Source organism: Mesoplodon bidens, assembly GCF_964165515.1.
Source record: "Mesoplodon bidens genome assembly, contig: HAP1_SCAFFOLD_129, whole genome shotgun sequence".
In the NCBI taxonomy this organism is placed as follows: domain Eukaryota; kingdom Metazoa; phylum Chordata; class Mammalia; order Artiodactyla; family Ziphiidae; genus Mesoplodon; species Mesoplodon bidens.
In genome coordinates, this window is record NW_027671294.1 from 872,003 (window position 1) to 890,201 (window position 18,199).

The following is an 18,199-nucleotide window of genomic DNA, read 5'->3' on the forward strand; positions in this document are numbered from 1 at the left end:
CTGCTATGAAGTCATAAAGCAGAACTATGCCAGGAGGTCAGAGGTCGAGCATCTCTCCAGGAAAGGACTGCCTGAGAAAATCAACAGATACCACCCATCAGGCAACGCTTCACACCCGGATTCAGGAAGCACCATAGGTCCTGCCTATGGTAACCCACGAATCATGGGCCAGGATGCTCTCCTGGTTCCTACGTATGGATTACGAGGATACTAGAATGGAGACTGCCAGAACCCCAGACCCCAGAGGCTTTTCCCCATTCCTTCCTCAATGCCTACTCGGTTCACAGGTCTCTTCCCTAACACCACCAGTCACAATGCGTTGGATAATCTTATGGTTTTCTCCTCCACTGAGTGCTCCTCTAGGGCAGGGTCCCTTCATCTACTGCCGAATCCTTAATTAGGTCTCCCTAGCATAATGCCTGGCTCATGCCACCTACTCAAACGTCTGTTTGAGATCTTATGTCTATTTTATCCAAAAGCCAAGTGCCCTGACACAACCTACGTTACAGTATGTCAAATATCTTATCAACACTAAAAGGAGTACTAGAAGAACAACCATCACACTAAACGTGATTTAGGTCCTGGCTCTCCTAATTAGTTAATGTTACCCTATGCGAGTTCCTTCTCTATAGGCCTCAGTTTCCTCAGAACTATAAAATGAAAGGAAATACCACATCTTTCCCCAAGTTCCTTTTCTCTGTGATCCTGTAAGACTCCTTAGGCTACATCTCTTGAAGAAAGAGATAATTTTCCAAGTAAATCCACTAGATTGTTCTATAAGGTTCATGTTGCAGAAGAGTTTTCAATTTAGTCATCTGAATTACCACTAGGACAGACCCATCCTTCAGGGAATGGTTAGGGAAAGTTCCAAGTGGAGAAATCTTGGCTGAAGCTATTTCCATAAAAGAGGCGATAGGGAGCAACTCTACTTTTGTTGACAGGAAGGCCCAGAGCGGGAACTTGTCTGGAAGTGGGGTGGGGTTAAGTATTCTGGGCCTTTTACTCTCAGGCCTACCAAGCCTTCTATCTAGCTAAGCTCTTCTAGCTCCACCCCAAGTGAAATTCACTGTCTGGTCATTTTTCTGATGTTAAACCATCAGAAGAGACATCCATTTACCAATGGCAGCACGAGAGACTCTCCAGGGAAATCAAAAACAGGGTAAATAATATCTCCTCTTACCACTTCTATTCAATATTATATTAAGAGTTCCTGGGTAGTATTATAAGACAAAAAAAGAAAAAGATACAAAATGTAAAACAAACAAGCAAAAATCCCTGTCTTTATTCACAGAGAACTTGCATAAGTTATTTGCTAAAATTAAGAAAGAAAAAGAAAGAAACACGAGAAAAGCTACTAGAAGTAAAACTTACAACAAAGTCATGGAACTCAAAGTTGATAACACAAAAATCAATTGTATTTTCATATACTAGCAATAAAAAAATGAAATTTAAAATTATCATTTACCATAGCATCAGAAAGTGAAATACATGGGGGACTTCCCTGGTGGCACAATGGTTAAGACCCCGTGCTCCCACCAATGCTCATTGCAGCACTATTTACAAATAGCCAGGTCATGGACGCAATCTAAATGCCCATCGACAGACGAATGGATAAAGAAGATGTGGTACATATATACAATGGAATATTACTCAGCCATAAAAAGGAACGAAACTGGATCATTTGTAGACAGGTGGATGAATCTAGAGACTGTCATAAGAGTGAAGTAAGTCAGAAAGAGAAAAACAAACATCGTATATTAATGCATATATGTGGAACCTAGAAAAATGGTACAGACGAACCAGTTTGCAGGGCAGAAATAGAGATACACATGTAGAGCACAAACGCATGGACACCAAGGGGGGAAAGTGGTGGGGTGGTGGTGGTGGTGTGATGAATTGGGAGATTGGGACTGACATGTATACACTAATATGTATAAAATGGATAACTAATAAGAACCTGCTGTATAAAAAATAAATAAAATAAAATTCAAAAATTCAAAAGAAAAAAAGACCCCTTGCTCCCAATGCAGGGGGCCTGGGTTCTATCCCTGGTCTGGGAACTAGATCCCACATGCATGCTGCAACTAAGAGTTTGCGTGCCATAACTAAGGAGCCGGTGACCTACAACTAAGGAGCCCATGAGCTGCAACTAAGGAGCCTGCCTGCTGCAACTAAGGAGGCCACGTGTTGCAACTAAGACCCCACACAACCAAATAAATAAATAAATAAAAAGTGAAATACATGGGATACATCTAAAGATTACCTATAAGAAGTTTACACTAAACACTGCGTAACACTAAAGGGAAAAATTAAATAAGGCCTAAATAAATGGAGAGGTATATCATGTTCATGGGTAGGAAGACTCATGAATTACGAATATAGTTGGAGACACTCAAAAAATAGTAGGACAGATTCAGGTACCTACCCATCCAGATTTAAACGTTGTTAACTTTTGGTTATATTTTCCCTAGAACTCTTTTTCTTTAAGAAATACAAACTCCCCAAAAGATTTAAAACCCATTTCCCTTTCTGCTCCTCCATCTTCAGACAGAATCACTATTTTGAATCTGGTGTTATCTTTTTTCAGCACGGTTTTATCCTTTTTCTATACACGTTAAGTATCCATAAACAAGAAAATGTATTGTCCTGTTATATTAAAATGATAGGTAATTTTAATAACAAATTCATGTTCATGTTGTGAGGCTTCCATGAAATATATGAATCAGAGTACAATCTGGTTAGCGCAGCCTGGTAATCTGAGTTTGACTATTTTTGGAACTGGCAGGTTGGTGGTGACCCACACTTGACAGCATGTGTTGGTAGGTAGAGAAGCCTTTGCATCTGAGGCTAGAGGACAAGTGAGGAGTTTGGGTTAGGTTTTCATGTCTTAGTTGCAGGGACTCTGAGAGAGAAAAACATCTGAATAACGGAGACATGGGTTGTCATCTGGTCCCTGCCCAGGCTGTGAAGAAGGAGCTTCTTTCATCGGAAACTTAGGGAGCTTTGGTGCCAAGCAACACTGAGGTGTGGTACAGAGTTCTGGAGAATGCTAATCCACCGCCCCCCCATCTTTACATGAAATCCAGCAACTCTCTGAAAACCCAGCAATGGCAGTAGCAAGAGTCCTTTTAATAGCTGCAAGGACAGCAGACAACCACCAAAAGAAGCCTAAGCGTCAGGGAAGAATGGACTGGCCCATAAGGGTGACTGTAGCCAATGGCTACTTTATGAGTACAATTGAGGCTACCCGTGGGTACCCCAAGAGATACCTAGGAAAGAAGTAACTTTTCAAGAGAGGTTTAAAGGCCCTGAATTGTGAGTAGAAGCAAGAATAGATGCAAAGTTTTCATTTATTTGCTCAATAAATATTGAGTGTGCACCAGTTTTGCGCAGGAACTGTTCGTTCCCAGAGATACAAGAGTGAAAAAATACAGCATATAGTCTGTGCCCTCATGGAGCCCAGTAATAGGGGCTATGAAGAAAACAGAACAAGGTATGTGATAATGAGGTTCTGAGTGAGGGAACATTACATATGGTGACCCGGGAAGGCTTCCTCAATCTGAGCTAGGATAATACACGACAAGAAGAAATCAACCATGCCAAGTTATGGAAAACAAGTATTCCACTTGAGGGAACAGCAAATGCAGAGGCCCAGGGGATATAATAAAGTTGCTATGTTCAAGGAATAGAAAGAAGATTAGTGTGGTTGAGGGTACAAAGTGCTAAAGGGGTAAGATACAAAACAGAGGGGCATGCAGGGTCTTGCAGAGGCAGTAAGATTTAGATTTTACTAAAATTACAAGGGTTTTTAATACTAACATGACCACATGTGTACTCACACATTGGAGAAGCCTAGAACGTATTACTTGTAGTATAAAGAAATATTTTTACATATAGGGAATTGCATCTCAAAGATAAAGGATTTTCTCTCATTACTACACAGCTGAAAGAGGTCACAGAATTTGGGGGTTAGGATTATGAGGCTTAAGATTCAGAGAGTTTGGGGATAAATCTGAGCTTTACTCTTACTAACCATAGGAATTTTTAGGGCTTCAATTTTATCATCGAATATTGGAGACCATAAACGCAATTCTTTTTTTTTCTTTACCTCAGAGTTGTTGTGTGGAACAGTTAATCACATGTAAACACTCTGTAAACAGTTAATTCCCTTAAAAAGATATAAATTGTTATATCTCATGAACATATTTATAGGACAGAATGTTTGGCATTGATTCTGATGACATATATTACATGTTTCTGCTACAGTAACCACTTATAGTCAATTTTTGTGTCCTTGTTAGTTGAGAAAATTATTCAGGTAGTGCAAACTTTATTTCCCTCTGAAATAGATTATATTTTATAGGATATTGGCTTTATAATTATGTTTAGCTTGAGTTCTTATATAATTTGCAGGCCTCTGGAAATGAACATTCCCGAAACTGAACTCAGTATCTGTCCCCCACAGTCTTACTCTCTCATATATTCTTCTGTTGGCATGAAACCGTGCACCCATCACCCAAAGGAGAAATACTTCAACTCCTTCCCCTTTATCCGTATGCCCAATCAATCGCCAAGACCTCTCACTTGTAACTTAGACATGTCACCTATATTTAGACCCTTCCCTCCCATTTCCATAGACTTATCTTCCTTGGGAACCTCATCGTCCAGATAGAGGACGATGTTGTTACCATTTTTTTTCTTTTTTTTAACACCTTTATTGGAGTATTGGAGTATAATTGCTTTACAGTGTTGTGTTAGTTTCTGCTGTATAATAAAGTGAATCAAACAAAGTGAAACAAAGTGAATCAGCTATGTGCCAGGCACTGATCTAAGTGAATCAGCTATGTGCCAGGCACTGTTCTAAGTCCTCTACAAGCTTCAGAATGCCCCATGAAGAAGGTACTATTGTTATCTGCAATTTATAAATGGGGAAACCTAGGTGTGGAGTATTGAAGCATCTTTTCCAAGGTCATGAAGCTGCTGAATGGCAGAGTCAAGATTAGAACCCCAGTGAGTCTGAATCTAGGGGCTAAGCACTTAAGAACTCCTCTGTGCTGGGCAACATGTCACCATGTTCTCACTCCAGACTTCCCCCACATTACTGCCATAAAATCTTCCTCCAAAACAAATCTGACCTTGTCACTTCTCTGCTTTTAATAACATCCTGTTAGCTCATCACTGCCTTCAGGAGAAAGTAACATGAAAAATAAGGTTCTTTACCACTCAGCCCAAATTACCTTTCCCACCTTATGGTCTGACCCTATAATCAATCTACCATCCTGTAGTCCTGGCACCCTGAGATGTTCACAGCATCATTTCCAGGTCTCCCTGTCTCTGCAAAAGCTATTTTCCTACTGGAAAAGACACTCCTCCATTTCTCTGCACGTAGCAGTCTGACTTCAACAAGAAAATCATATGGCATTGGCACTGAATCTCAGTTTCATCATTATAAAATGGGCGTCATAATTACACTGTTCCTCAACTCACAAGGGAACTATAAGGACAAAATGATATATTATGTAAAAACTTTGTAAGAGTAAACTACGTGATTGGGTATAAGCAAAACTATTCAACTGTAAGGTTTTACAGTTTTTCCCATCCCCTCCAACCAGCCTTGGAAGGAGAAAGAATTCTTAACCTTCCTTTTCTTGGAGTGACTGGGCCAAAATGGGAAGTAAAAAGGAGGTACACAACTGGTCTAAATGTCATAGCTCTGAGGGGTTGTACTGAAAAAAGGTGGGATTACTGTGAACCACTATTTGTGTGTGCAGATGGATAACAGTAAGATAGAGGAGGAGGAAAGGTGAATTTACGATGGTTTGAATGGGTTTTACATACTCCCCCTTTCATGTTTTCTGAAGAAAGATTCAAATCGTTCTTTAAATGGTTTTGGGATTCTCCACTGAGGTTTCTCTGAAAGCAAAGCTGTCAATATAGCATCATTGTGCACATGGGATTTACACAGCTTCCCCTCGTGGTTACCAGTTCCCCTTTGATTCTACCATGAAGACAAATGCTCTCTTTTCTGTGCTTCCACTGAACTTTGTTCTGGTATAACTTGCTGTACCATAATGACCTGTTAACATGACTGTCACACACAAATACACACACACACGCAATGTCAATCATGGGTGTCTCAATGACTAAGATCACATACTATTCATCTCTGTATTCCTAATATCTACCATGGTTCCTAGCCCTGGTTGCCTGAAGAGATGGAAATCTCAAAACAAGAAAAGGGTACAATTCAGTTTTTCTAATTCTAAATCCTTTTATTAAAAATTTCCATAGAGAGGTCTTTTCATACTGTTGTAGTTCTTTTTTTTTTAATTCTAACATTTCTCAGAAGCAGTGCTTTACAAAAAAAAGAAAAGCACATGATTTAACCAGGAGACGAGAGGTCTGAGGTCTAGAACCCCATCTGCCATCAATCAGCAAGGTGACCGAGACAGGTCAGTTCATGCTCCTGACCTTCAATCCCTCACTAGCAATTGAGGAATCTGGACTCCATAGTCTTCACGGATGTTTAAGCTCTAGAATTCAATGATCCCTTAATAATACTTGGCTCCACGTGCCTCTGGGGGTGGGGGCATAAAAGAAACAGGAATTCCCAGGAGTGAGCGGTTTCCACTTTGGCTTTCTGTTTTCCTTGGATCACTACTGTCCCTTCACCCTCTCGCCATGGGAAAGCTCTGTTCTTCATACCTGATCAGGTGTCTAAGAAACAGACAAAGGCCAGAGAGGATGGAAAATGATTCGCAAAGAAGCCAAAAGGGGAATTCTGTAACTGTGTATTTTTCCATTCCGTTTTAATTTAAAACCACTTACAAGTGACAACTCCCAACCCGAGGCAGGTGCCTTGGGGTAGCTCATTACACCCTCGGGACTCCGTGTAAATCTTTTTTTCTGAGAACAGCTATTGTCTTCCAAGGAAAAGCTTTTAGCATAATGTCAAGCTGAATAGAACACTGCTTTCCTAAGAATATTTTTAAGAAAAAGAACAAGAGAAAGGTATTCTTTCACAACTGCAAACACAGCCTCTTGCTTCCTCCACCTCAGGCCCCCTGGAAAGAACAGCATGTGAGCCACAGGAGGCTGAGGCAGTGCCATGAGATCACCTCACCTCCTGAGACACAGGAAGGTTACACTCTGCTCCTTCAGGTTACAATAAATGCAGGGTGGAGGTGTCTCTGAGGGCAAAAGCAGCAGACCCAGCCCCCTTCCATCCACCTTTGTTGTTTCTTGGCTTCTCACCCGTCAGTGAGTCGGTCAGCCACTCTTCATCTGGAGAATGAGAGTTTCTAACAAGAGAATGACATTTGCCGTCAGAAAATTCCCACAAATTAGCTCCCCTCTCAGGTCGTTCTTGAGGATGGTCAAGACAATACTGCTACAGGGTCTGGATGGATAGATATCCGAAGGGGAAAAGAATGAGCAAAAAATGCTCCTGAGTAAAAAATGAAGCATCCATCACAGAGATGTAGTTCCCCAGACTAAAAAGGAACTCAACTTTCCCTGGACTGAAATGGTTACTGAAATTGTGAAGGACCTCGCTGGTGGTCCACGGGTTAAGACTCCATGCTTCCACTGCAGGGGGCGCAGGTTTGATCCCTGTTCGGGGAACTAGAATCCTGCATGCCGCAGAGCGTGGCCAAAAAAACAAACCAAAATTTTTAAAAGATTAAAAAAAAAAAAACAGAAAATGTGAGGTGATGGGGGAAATGTGGAGAAAATAGAAAATTTAACAAAATGATGATGGTCTTTAATAAGCTGTGTGTTTGCACTGTGTGCATTTCTGGGGAATTTCCCAGTGAGAGCAGACCCTAAGGAGGGGGACATTCTGGAACTGTGGGGTGGAGACCTGGGGTCTCCTCCTCGAGTAATCACTTACCATGGGGCCTCAGGCTGGTTATTTACCCTTAGTGAAGCTTACCTTGGCCACGTGCAAACTGGAGATAATGACAAGTACATGGAGGCCCATGACAGCAAAGGCAGCACTTGTGCCAAAAGCAGGAAGCAGGCCTGAGTTGGAGAATGGCTGAGCCTTGGTAAAGGTAGAACTACTCTCCCTTCTAGGGTTTTCATCCACCTCCACTAGGGTTTAAGGAAACAATGCTCCCCACTCCAAGGCTTTTTTTTCTTTCTGAATTGTTCTCTAGTTCTGCGTAAATTCAGTATCTTTTCTCACTTCAAATCCAAAAAGCACACACGTGCATACACACACACACAAACATACACCATTCCTGAAGAGTACACAAACTAAAGAAAATAGGACTTCTCAACTCTTTACTTGCAAGTTGCATATTCAAAGGCTCTGCTAATCAAAGTACCTCTTGACATACAACGTGTGAAAGGATTTAACTAGGCTAAGTGCAATTATGCCAGAACACCATTAACCAATGGAGAGTAGTCTAGTAGTAGCACTAGAATCCACATCCTGGATGGATCTTGCCTACCAAACCTACCCCCAGACCTGCTCATCCGTTGCCTTCTATTCCAACCTGTTGGAGCCTGTATCCCATCTTCCTGGATTCTATTCACTCCTCACTTACTCTCTGCTCTGCAAACTTCAAAAGTCCAGGGTTCCTTTGACCTCTGGAATCCTACTGGTTAAGAAGGGCCTGGACTTTCTAATTCCTCAACGCCTCATCCACTGAGAGTCTCTGAGGCTAGGATGAGCCGTTTATCCTTTGGTAACAGCTCCCTTTTATCATGTTTCTTCCATTATGCCATCAATGACGATCTCTCAGAGAAATGCCCTTTTCACTGTCCCACTGAAAAGGGCAGAAAGTGACTCTGCTCTTGGTGACCTGCCAGCATTTTGGCGCTGAGGGCTCAGATCTCCAAGTGTAAAGTGTGCCTTCTCTCTTGGGACCATTGTGAGAAGGTACCCACCCTCAATTCTCGGGAGAACAATAAAGCATACGCCAGGCAAATCTGGGTACTACTGAACCGGAAACATATTCATCAAGAAGGTAAGGCTAAATGTTTCCAGGAAAATGTCTTTTTTTAAAAATGCTTTTGAAAAATCAATCAAACCAAATGAATCCTTCCAGGAGACTCTCTGGAACCCAGACCCTAGGAAGGACTAAAAGTAATCAATAATCTGTTCTGAACAATCCCCTGGTCAGACTTTAGGCCAGACCACTAGGGAATCAGTCTCCAGCAGGGCCTTTCTCCCAGGGCCCCGTAGCCATGCTCTTATCTCCTGGGGTTCTAAAATAAAACTGAAGTGATAATCCTGCACAGTGGAAAGAAAGTCCTTCAGTGAACAAAACCTCCTTATGAGGGGTGAGTGGCAGCCACTGAGTCGGAAACTAGCCAAATCACGGCTAAATACAACTGCAAACTGAAGCTGGCCTTGTCCCTAGGAGGGAGGAAGTGGGTAAGACAATTGAAGTTCACCTGCAGGGAAGCTTGGAGGCAGGAGAGTCTTGAGCTGCTGGCTCATTTGTTATTTTCTTGTCCTAAAACAATGCATCATATTTTGTGGTTCGAAGAAACTTAAGTAGTTTCATTTCTGATTTATAGGCATGTATAATTGCATTTTGGAGGGTAGGTGATGTTCATGTTGTGTGTTTTTTTATATTTATCTATCTATCTATCTATCTATCTATTTATTTATTTAAAAGAAACACAGCAATGGCCTGGGTTCAGGTATGTATTGAAACCTGCTAAACAAATTTTTGATTCTGCAGCCCGTCTGGGACTATGTTCCCAGCACTGAGGGCCAAGACATGCAATCTCAGCTCTGTGCTGGGATCTGAGAGGTCTGGAGGTTCTGAACCTTCCCTCCCTCTTTCCTTCCTGCCACAGTGTCTGAAACATCCACCATGAAAATGCTTCCTTTGGGTTAGGAGAGGAAAATAAAATTCACTGTGAGCAAGAAGAGGGTAATACATTCATTTGTGGTCAATTTAGCGTGAGTTGCTTTAACAACTAAACTAGCTTGCAATAGTGTGAGGACACAGAACAGGGAGGAGAGGAAGTTCTGGATCACAGAGGAGCCTGAATAGTGATGCTGAATACTTGTTCTGATGATTGCGTTAGCACATTTCTTGTGTGTATGGACCCAGGAATCAGAAAAAGAAAATCAGAAATCAGGCACCACCACTGACTGTGGTATTTAACCTCCCTGAGCCCCACTTACCTCATTTGTAAAAACGGAGAGTCCTGAATTCAGCCCCATTAGGAAAGATACCAATCAGCTACATAACCGATAACACATAAGACTTTCAGAGTATGTGCAAAATAGGTTGGAACTCTTCTTCTATACTTAGCAGTAAAGGATAGTAGCATGGGAAGGGCACTAGCCTTTTCACTTTTTAGCTAAATGACCTTAGATTAGTCCCAGGACCGGCTACTCAATGTGAGGGCCCAATGCAAAATGAAAATGCAAAGCCTCCTTCAAAACTTTTAAGATTTTCAAGTTGGTGACAGAAGAACATTAAACAAAGTTCAAGGCCCTTCTAAGCATCGGACCTGTGCAACTGTACAGTTGAAACACCTATAATGACATCCCTCATTAGTCTTTTCTCCTCAGGATTCAGCTCAACGATTGTCACTTGCAAGTCATTTATGCCAAAAAGAAAATGAACAGCATTCATTTCACCACTTTCTGGGTCCTCTCCATGCCTGCCCATCTTAAGATGAACAAATGCTGACATGTTGGCACACGTTTAAGACAGAACACTGTAATGATGCATGAGAAGGAGGTAGAAGATAGGTGGGCCCCAGGCTGAGCAGCTGCAACCGGTCCCCTGTTGACACTTCGAGATAAGATACTAGCAGGAGCATCAGGTCTTGATTGGGTGAAAGACAAATCGACCACATTTTTTTCATTATTGTGGTCAAGGGGATTTCCCAGCTTGCACATACACAGAGAAGGTCCTCAGTCTAGCGAAGGGGTCAAAGGGAGAAAGAAACACCAGTCCACAACATCTCCTGTCAACCCCCCCAGAAACCTTCATGCTGGAATCCATCTTGGCTGAGAGATGTGTATGCCACCAGGAAGGACCCCGAGTCAGGCCAAATATGGGCACAAGCAAGATGGTTGGCCAGAGACAAACCCATAAGACTGCCCCCATATAAGCGATCTAAGCCACCATTATTGGGAGCAACTCACTCCTCGAGTTTGCCCGCGTGGTTTGCTTCTAATAAGTGCTTTATCTGTTTCACAATCTTGGTCTCCTTACTGAATTATTTCTTCAAAGATGACAAGAACCAAGGTCCTGCTTCCAGCCCCCTCACCACCACCACCCAGAATCACCACACCAGAATCAAGAGTATATATTTATTATTACCAATCTTAGACCATAAGCAGAAAACAGCCTCCTTTGATTCATATGAAGGTGTGCTAAGAGATATTTTTTCTCTTTTTTTTAAGTGAACTATTTTGGAGTGCCGAATTATTTAGGGGCTTTTACTCTGTTTCAAGTCCTCTCCTTATAGTAAGAATGATCTCTGTGGTTGTAATATCAACAAAAGCACCATTGTCGGCATAAATAAAAATGCAAAAGCAGAGGCAGCTCCATGTCATAATTACACACTGGGTACCACTCAGCTCCTATTCAGAAACTGAGCCTGCACAATGAAGACATACATAGATCTACTTTCTTAAATAAATTACTGTTCTATGAAGGTTGCCCTGGAAGGATTACTGTCTCTAACTTCCAAGAACTTCTCATTTGCAAGGGAAGGACTTGGCAACGATTACAGAAATTGCTCTCAAAAGCATAAAACACATAAGAGAATTTTTAGAAAATCCCATATCATTCATTAAAGCTTTTTTTTTTTTTTTTGCGGTATGCGGGCCTCTCACTGTTGTGGCCTCTCCCGTTGCGGAGCACAGGCTCCGGATGCGCAGGCTCAGCGGCCATGGCTCACGGGCCCAGCCGCTCCGCGGCATATGGGATCCTCCCGGACCGGGGCACGAACCCGTATCCCCTGCATCGGCAGGCGGACTCTCAACCACTGCGCCACCAGGGAGGCCCCATTAAAGCATTTTAAGGCCTTATTAATTCAGATGGGATAATCGGTTGTTGATTAGCCGGATAGTTAAGCATTCATTGTCATATGCTGATGAACTGTGAGAAATTACATTTCCTAGCCACCAAAGACTCACCTAATGCAGTTAGCACTTCATCAGGTAAGGCTGCATCTGGAAAAATTAGCTAGATTTTTTTTTTTAATTTATTTATTTTTGGCTGTGCTGGGGCTTCATTTCTGTGCGAGGGCTTTCTCCAGTTGCGGCAAGCGGGGACCACTCCTCATTGCGGTGCGCGGGCCTCTCACTGCGGCGGCCTCTCCCGTTGCGGAGCACAGGCTCCAGACGCGCAGGCTCAGTAGCTGTGGTGCACGGGCTTAATTGCTCCGCAGCATGTGGGATCCTCCCACACCAGGGCTCGAACCCGTGTCCCCCGCACTGGCAGGCAGACTCTCAACCACTGCGCCACCAGGGAAGCCCCTAGATTTTTATTCCCCAGTCTTTTCTTTCATCTCCCAAACTTTTCCTTAGTGAAAAGTATTCCTTATTCTGCTTGGTCGAAAACTACATCAGGAGCCAACTTTAAAAGCTGGCTAGCAGGGGGACCTTCAACATGGAGGAGTAAGATGCGGAGATCACCACCCTCCCCACAAATACATCAGAAATACATCTACATGTGGAACAACTCCTACAGAACACCTACTGAACGCTGGCAGAAGACCTCAGATGTCACAAAAGGCAAGAAAATCCCCACGTACCTCGGTAGGAAAAAAGAAAAAACAGAGACAAAAGAATAGGGATGGGACCTGCACCTCTGGGAGAGAGCTAGAAGGAGGAAAAGTTTCCACACAGTAGGAAGCCCCTTCACTGGCGGAGACAGGGGGTGGCGGTGGGGGGAAGCTTTGGAGCCATGGAGGAGAGTGCAGCAACAGGGGTGCAGAGAGCAAAGCGGAGAGATTCCTGCACAGAGGATCGGGGCTGACCAGTACTCACCAGTCCGAGAGGCTTGTCTGCTCACCTGCTGGGGTGGGTGGGGGCTGAGAGCTGAGGCTGTCTTCGGAGGTCAGATCCCAGGGACAGGACTGGGGTTGGCTGGGTGAACACAGCCTGAAGGGGGCTAGTGCGCCACAGCTAGCTGGGAGGGAGTCTGGGAAAAAGCCTGGAACTGCCTAAGAGGCAAGAGACCATTGTTTCGGGGTGCACAAGGACAGGGGATTCCTTCCCTGTCTGCCCACAGAAGGCAGAGCACCACCTAAATGAGATCCAGAGGTGGGCGCAAGCCGTGGCTATCAGCTTGGACCCCAGAGACGGGCATGAAATGCTAACACTGCTGCTGCAGCCACCAAGAATCCTGTGTGCAAGCACAGGTCACTATCCACACACCCCCACCCCCACCCCAGGAGCCTGTGCAGCCCGCCACTGCCAAGGTCCCATGATCAAGGGACAACTTCCCCAGCAGAACACACACTGCGCCTCAGGCTGTTGCCACGTCATGCTGGCCTTTGTTGCCGCAGGCTCGCCCCACATAACAATTATAAATACCATACCCCTCCTTCACCCTGGCATAAGTGAGCCAGAGCCCCATAGTCAGCCGCTGTTTTAATCCCATCCTGTATGGGTGGGAATAGATGCCTGAGGGTGACCTACATGCAGAGGTTGGGGCAAACCAAAGCTGAACCCCAGGAGCTGTGTGAACAAAGAAGAAAAAGGGAAATTTCTCTGTGCAGCCTTAGAAGCAGCAGATTAAGTCCCCACAATCAACTTGATATAGCCTGCACCTGTGGAAGACCTGAATGGACAACAAATCATCCCAAAATTGAGGCGGTAGACTTTGGGAGCAACTGCAGACTTGGGGTCTGCTGTCTATGACTGATTTGTTCCTGATTTTTATGTTTATCTTACTATAGATTTTAGCGCTTGTTATCACTGGTGGATTTGTTTATTGGTTTGGTTGCTCTCTCCTTTTTTTAATTTTTATTATTATTTTTTTAATAATTTTTTTTTTCTTTTTTTCTCCCTTTCCTTCTGAGCCGTGTGTCTGACAGGGTCTTGGTGCTCCGGTTTGATGTCAGCCCTGAGCCTCTAAGGTGGGAGAGCGGAGTACAGTACATTGGACTACCAGAGACATCCCAGCCCCATGTAATATCAATCTGTGAAAGCTCTCCCAGAGATCTCCATCTCAACGCTAAGACCCAGCTCCACCCAAAGGCCAGAAAATTACAGTGCTGGACACCCCATGACACTCAACTAGCAAGACAGGAACACAAGCCCAGCCATTAGCAAAGATGCAGCCTAAAATCATACTAAGTTCACAGACACCCCAAAACACATCACAAGATGTGGCCCTGCCCACCAGAAAAACAAGATCCAGCCCCACCCATCAGAACACAGGCATCAGTCCCCTCCACCAGGAAGCCTACACAAGCCACTGAACCAACCTCACCCACTGGGGTCAGACACAGAAAACAATGGAAACTAAGACCCTGCAACCTGTAAAAAGGAGACCCCAAACACAGTAAATTAAACAAAATGACAAGACAAGGAAAAATGCAGCAGATGAAGGACCAAGGTAAAAACCCACCAGAACAAACAAATGAAGACGAAATAGGCAGCCTACCTGAAAAAGAATTCAGAGTAATGATAGTAAAGAGGATACAAAATCTTGGAAATAGAATGCGGAAAATACAAGAAATGTTTAACAAGGACCTAGAACTAAAGAGCAAATAAACAATGATGAACAACACAATAAATGAAATAAAAAATTCTCTAGAAGCAATTAAGAGCAGAATAACTGAGGCAGAAGGACTGGTAAGTGACGTAGAAGAGAAAATAGTGGAAATAACCACTGCAGAGCAGAATAAAGAAAAAAGAATGAGAAGAATTGAGGACAGTCTCAGAGACCTCTGGGACAACATTAAACACACCAACTGGGCTTCCCTGGTGGCACAGTGGTTGGGAGTCCGCCTGCCGATGCAGGGGACACGGGTTCGTGCCCCGGTCTGGGAAGATCCCACATGCCGCAGGGCGGCTGGGCCCATGGGCAATGGCCACTGAGCCTGTGCATCCAGAGCCTGTGCTCCGCAACGGGGGAGGCCACAACAGTGAGAGGCCTGCGTACCACAGAAAAAAGCAAACAAACAAACAAAAAACAACATTCAAATTATAGGGGTCCCAGAAAAAGAACACAAAAAGAGTCTGAGAAAATATTTGAAGAGATCATAGTTGAAAACTTCCCTAACATGGGAAAGGAAATAGTCAATCAAGTCCAAGAAGCACAGAGAGTCCCATACAGGATAAATCCAAGAAGAAACATGTCAAGACACATATTAATCAAGCTATCAAAAATTAAATACAAAGAAAAAATATTAAAAGCAGCAAGGGAACAGCAACAAATAACATACAAGGGAACCCCCACAAGGTTAACAGCTGATCTTTCAGCAGTAGCTCTGCAAGCCAGAAGGGAGTGGCAGGACATATTTAAAGTGATGAAAGGGAAAAATCTACAACCAAGATTACCCTACCCAGCAAGGATGTCATTCAGACTCAACAGAGAAATTAAAACCTTTACAAGACAAGCAAAAGTTAGGAGAATTCAGCACCACCAAACCAGGTTTACAACAAGTACTAAAGGAACTTCTCTAGGCAGGAAACACAAGAGAAGGAAAAGACCTACAATAACAAACCCAAAACAATTAAGAAAATCATAATAGTAACATACATGTTGATAAGTACCTTAAATGTAAAAGGATTAAATGCTCCAATCCAAAGACAGACTGGTTGAGTGAATACAAAAACAAGACCCATATATATGCTGCCTACAAGAGACCCACTTCAGACCTAGGGACACATACAGACTGAAAGTGAGGGGATGGAAAAAGATATTCCATGACAATGGAAATCAAAAGAAACCTGGAGTAGCAAGTTCCATATCAGACTAAATAGACTTTAAAATAAAGACTATTACAAGAGACAAAGAAGGACACTACATAATGATCAAGGGATCAACCTACGAAGAAGATATAACAATTGTAAATATGTATGCACCCAACATAGGAGCACCTCAGCACGTAAAGCAAATGCTAACAGCCATAAAAGGGAACATTGACAGTAACACAATCACAGTAGGGGACTTTAACACCCCACTTTTACCAATGGACAGATCATCCAAAATGAAAATAAATAAGAAAAAACAAGCTGTAAATGATACATTAAACACGATGGACTTAATGGATATTGATAGGACATTCCATCCAAAAACAACAGAATACACATTCTTCTCAAGTGCTCATGGAACATTCTCCAGGATAGATCATATCTTGGGTCACAAACCAAGCCATGGTAAATTTAAGAACACTGAAATCATCGCAAGTATCTTTTCCAAACACAATGCTATAAGACTAGATATCAATTCCAGGAAAACATCTGTAAAAAATACAGACACATGGAGGCTAAACAATATGCTACTTATTAACCAAGAGATTATGGAAGAAATCAAAGGGGAAATCAAAAAATACCAAGAAACAAGTGACAATGAAAACATGACAACCCAAAACCTATGGGATGCAGCAAAAGCAGTTCTAAGAGGGAAGTTTATAGCAATACAATTCTACCTCAGGAAACAAGAAACATCTGAAATAAACAATCTAACCTTACACATAAAGCAATTAGAGAAAGAACAAAACAACCCCAAAGTTAGCAGAAGGGAAGAAATCATAAAGATCAGATCAGAAATAAATGAGAAAGAAATGAAGGAAACAACAGCAAAGTTCCATAAATCCAAAAGCTGGTTCTTTGAGAATATAAACAAAATTGATAAACCATTAGCCAGACTCATCAAGAAAAGAAGGGAGAAGACTCAAATCAACAGAATTAGAAATGAAAAAGGAGAAGTAACAACTGACACTGCAGAAATACAAAGGATCATGAGAGATTACTACAAGCAACTATATGCCAATAAAATGGACAACCTGGAAGAAATGGACAAATTCTTAGAAAAGCACAACCTTCGGACTGAACCAGGAAGAAACAGAAAATATAAATAGATCAATCACAAGCAGTGAAATGGAAACTGGGATTTAAAATTTTCCAACAAACGAAAGAACAGGTCCAGAGGCTTCACAGGCAAATTCTATCAAACACTGAGAGAAGAGTTAACACCTATCCTTCTCAAACTCTTCCAAAATATAGCAGAGGGAGGAACACCCCCAACTCATCTATGAGGCCACCATCACCCTGACACCAAAACAGGACAAAGATGTCACAAAAAAGAAAACTACAGGCCAATATCATTAATGAATATAGATGTAAATATCCTCAACAAAACACAAGCAGATAGAATCCAACAGCACATTCAAAGGACCATACACCATGATCAAGTGGGGTTTATCCCCAAAATGCAAGGATTCTTCAATATGCAAATCAATCAATGTGATACACCATATTAATACACTACAGGATAACAACCACGTAATCATCTCAATAGATGCAGAAAAAGCTTTTGACAAAAATCAACACCTATTTATGATAAAAACTCTCCAGAAAGTAGGCATAGAGGGAACCTACCTCAACATAATACAGGCCATATATGACAAACCCACAGTGAAAAACTGAAACCATTTACTATAAAATCAGGAACAAGGTTGCCCATTCTCACCTCTATTATTCAACTAGTTTTGGAAGTTATAGCCACAGCAATCAGAGAAGAAAAAGAAAAGAAAGGAATCCAAATCGTGAAAGAAGTTAAACTGTCACTGTTTGCAGATGACATGGTACTATACATAGAGAATCCTAAAGATGTTACCAGAAAAGTACTAGAGCTAATCAATGAATTTGGTAAAGTAGCAGGATACAAAATAAATGTACAGAAATCTCTCGCATCCCTATACACTAATGATGAAAAATCTGAAAGAGAAATTAAGGAAACACTCCCATTTACCATTGCAACAAAAAGAATAAAATACCTAGGAATAAACCTACCTAAGGAGACAAAAGACCTGTATGCAGAAAACTACAAGACACTGATGAAAGAAATTAAAGATGATACAAACAGATGGAGAGATATACCATGTTCTTGGATTGGAAGAATCAACATTGTGAAAATGACTCTACTACACAAAGCAATCTACAGATTCAATGCAATCCCTATCAAATTAGCAATGGCATTTTTCACAGAACTAGAACAAAAAAATTCACAATTTGTATGGAAACACAAAA

General features: G+C 42.3%; 1 protein-coding gene across 1 annotated transcript in view; it reads right to left on the reverse strand.

The window, feature by feature from the left end:
• LOC308611602 (uncharacterized protein) overlaps positions 1-18,199 on the reverse strand; it is a gene marked incomplete at its 5' end in the record, with an annotated part of 124,748 nt that overhangs the window by 30,006 nt on the left and 76,543 nt on the right.